Source organism: Poecilia formosa, unplaced genomic scaffold, assembly GCF_000485575.1.
Source record: "Poecilia formosa unplaced genomic scaffold, Poecilia_formosa-5.1.2 Scaffold726, whole genome shotgun sequence".
NCBI lineage: Eukaryota > Metazoa > Chordata > Actinopteri > Cyprinodontiformes > Poeciliidae > Poecilia > Poecilia formosa.
The window spans coordinates 106,167-110,185 of record NW_006800665.1 but is presented as its reverse complement, the minus strand read 5'-3'; positions in this window follow the sequence as shown (position 1 = coordinate 110,185).

Here is a 4,019-nt window from a genome sequence, read left to right as displayed (position 1 = left end):
AGCCGTCAGGTCAACAGTCATGTGACCTGCAGATTTGAACTGAGAGACAATTTAAAGCATCTGCAGGTTTTGAGTTAATGATCTGATTAGTGTGGAGCACCAGGGGTCTTGAGTACTAAATCTTTCCACCATATTCTAATTTTCTGAGGTACTGAATTTGTAGTTTTCATTAGTTATGAATTATAATCAACACTAAAAGAAAAAACACTTCAGTCTGTATGTAATGAATATATTATACAAATGTCACTTTTTGAATGGAATTACTGAATTAAATAAATTTCTTAATAATATTCTAATTTTGTTATTAGAATAATATTGTCAAAACCCCATAACTAGTGTAAATAAGCCCAAATTAAGCTATTTATTTGTTGTATTCTTTTTGCGCTTATTGCTTTTAGTTCGTTTTATTTTGTAAAATACATGGCTGACTTCCGGTTTTTAATTTGATGCTTTTATTTTGATGAGAGTGCTTCCTCTGTTTATATTATAGAAAAGCAGCTTAACGACAGAAAGAACGGAAGAGTTTATTTTGCGAATAAAGATATTGTAATATTGATCGGTCGGAATTGTACATTTGTTTTACAACCAGGACAGTTTTGAATAGTTGATATTTTAGTAGTGAACGTCATGAGTTCACCATCAGCTCGGTGTTCATATCAGTGAAGCCAAATCCTCCATCTGCTAATGAGCTGATTAGCATAATTCATCTCTTTATGTCTTTAAGAAGTTTCGTTTATCTTTATTCTTAATATCATTTCTCAGGTTTAATGAGGCTTGAAGTTAATAAAGTTACATTTATTTAATCCCAAAGGGAAATTTAATATTGTAATTTATATTAATTCAAACTTTTCAGAGTTAATGTAGAAATAATAAAAATGGCTCCAATATATTTTCGATTTGAAACGTTTGGATTTGATGTGGAACTGGTCAAACGTTTAGATCTATATAAAACTAAAGTCATCACCCCGGTTCAGTCCTGGATTTATGGATATAAATATATATATTGGTGCTTATTTCACTCACTCAGACACAAACACATTTATTTTTCTCAGGATTTTTTCACTAAAATCACCTCGTTTATAGAAACCTTAATGTTTCATATCCTCTGATCAAAACAAGCCAACGGCTCCGACTTCATCTCTACACAAAATCATCCAGCGATGAAAACGGCCTTTTAGTTCATCCTGGTAAATATAAATGATATAATAAATGTAATATAATAAACATGGGGAGATGAGTTTCCTTCTCACGGTGTAGAAAAGATTTTATTCATATTCTTTTTGAGAACTGAATTAGTTTTCCTGATTTAAACGTTGCAGCTCATTTCTGCTAAGATGCTAAGCTAGCTGTGGCTCCTTGTCCTCTGTATCATCACCCTAATCTCCATCAGCCTGCAGACGAAACTCTGGGCTGAAAACCTGCAGCTCAGTGTTTGGGACACATTTTACACTTTACATGAATAAATATTTATATTTAATGAACATCAGATTCATTTACCCCACTAACAGAATCTGTAACATCTAATTAGCACATCCTGTCTGTGCGGATTAAAGCACAAATGGTTATTAGTCTAATAACATTAACATATAATAATTTAAGAATATAATACTAAAGTGCAATATGATGTGTTGCTGTTGATCTTTATCTGCCAGGTTCTCCTGTAGAACCTGGTTCTGATTCAGAGATCCAGCAGGAACTGAACTGAACCTGGAGGAAAAGCAGCCAAACCTGGAAAATCCTGGAAAAGTGTGTTTTCAGGCCCAGAGAACAGGCAGCTCACCTGGACAGGTGCTTTATTCATCATCATGTTCTGACAACTGAAACAGGAAGTGTACAAAAATAACAGCAGCCAATCAGCTTCCAGGGCCACTGTGACATCATCAAAACAAAATCAAACATAAACATTGCTCTTCATCCTGAAGGTGAGGAAGAGGAGTCATCTTCTCTAACACACACACACACACACACACTGGATGATTCTCCACCCGGCTGCAGCTACTTCCTGGTAGCAGGAGGCTACTTCCAATCTGAAGCTGCTGATCTGATCAATGATAGGCTGGAAGGAGAGTACTAGCTAGCGCTAGCTTTGGGTAGGCTAACAACTAGCATGCCTAGGCTGGTCCCCCACTTCATCTGCTGTCCATTAGCATGCATAAGCTAACTGTAGCCTTGGATACACTGGTGAAAGCTTGGTTTAGGTTAGCATTAGCTCTAGCTAAGTAGCATGCATAGCCTGATCCCTCATGACTTGAACCTTTTCCTCTAGACATGGATAAAAATGTTTCTCGTGCATCATCTGTAAGCGACATCCATTAAATGTTGCTTACATTGATGTCGTGTTTTGATAGTTTATGGTAAGAAGACACAAGCAACTTGCTAGCCTACTCAATGCTAATGCTAGTCTAGCAAATGCTAATGGACAGCAGATGAAGTGGGGGACCAGCCTAGGCATGCTAGTTGTTAGCCTACCCAAAGCTAGCGCTAGCTAGTACTTTCCCTTCCAGCCTATCATTGATCAGATCAGCAGCTTCAGATTGGAAGTAGCCTCCTGCTACCAGGAAGTAGCTGCAGCCGGGTGGAGAATCGTCTGTCACTGAAACATCTGTTTATTCATCTAAACCTGGTTCTGAAGGTTCTGGTGGTTCTGATGACCCATTTTGATCTGAGCAGCTCAGACTGTAAACATTCATCTTGTCCTGTTCATTAGAACCTCAGGTGCAACACCTGGACAGTCTGATGGGACGCTGAAGCCCCGCCCCTTTGTCTCTGAAGCTGGTCTCTGATTGGCTGATGTGGAACCTCAGTGAATTTTAAATAAAGGTCCATTAAAAAGGTTTTGCCTGTCGGATCCAGACAGAGCCCGGTTCTGGTTCCGGTCAAACTGACCAGTAGGCGGAAGCAGTTCCTCTGTCAGCCACTGGGGGGAGCACAGGCGATCCGAGTCAGAATCGGGTCAGAACCTCAGCTGTCTTCCTCGGTTCTGGCGCCGTCACTCCGGATCTTCCACTCGTCTCCGACTTCCTCCCCGATCTCGATCCGCGTCTCCCGTCTCTCTCTGCTCGCCTCCTTCGTCTTCTCCTGTCTCTGCTGTCCCTCCTCTTCCTCGCTGTCCTCTAGTGTCTCCATGTCCTCCTGTCCTCCTCTTGTCTCATGTGCAGAGTCCTCCGTCTCCTTCCTGTCCTCTGTCTCGTCCACTTTGGACATCGGTTTCTCCTCAGATGTCTCCTCTCTGTCCCCGTCCTGGTCTTCGTCCTCCTGAAGTTCAGCTGGTTCTGTTTCTGCTGCGTCTGGACCCAGCAGGATGCCTGTCAGGGTTCTGATGAGTTCCGTTTGCTGGTCCCGTGGTTCCGACCCGGTTTGGTCCTGCAGGAGTCCGGTCAGCTGGAAGGACGTCCTCCAGGTGTGCGGCAGGCGGCGCAGGTGCATCATGGCGTCCAGCAGCCAGTCCACCAGCATCCGGGTCACGTTATCCTGTGGCTTGTGGGTCGGGTCGTCCAGCTCTGGTTCTGGTCCGGCGGCGAACCGGGCCCAGCGGGCTAGCAGAAAGCGCTGCAGCGCCGGCTTCAGGCAGACGTCCAGCGGCTGCAGGCGGAAGGAGCATCCTGAAGGGATGACAGCCGGCAGGCTGCGGGCCGCGCTCAGCGCCGCCAGGAACGGGTCGGCCAGGTGCTCCCGGTGCCGGTCCAGAACCAGCAGGGACTTCCCGGAACGGGCCGGGCCGGATAAGTGTGGCAGCCAGACCTTGGTGGTCCAGAGGTCCAGGGCGTCTTCGGCGCTCAGGCCGTCCGTCCGGACCTCCAGCAGGGCAAGGTCGGGCGGCGCCACCTGCGGGACCGGCCGGCTGAGCAGAACCAGCGCCGGCAGCACGGCGCCGTCGGCCAGAACCGCCAGGTAGACTGTGAGCAGCGGTGTGGATCCGGATAGCTCCAACGCCTCGCGGCGCCTGGATCTGTCCTGGACCAGCCGGAAGTCCACAAAGACCCAGAGCTCGCCCATGGCGGCCACGGCGCCCTGCGCCA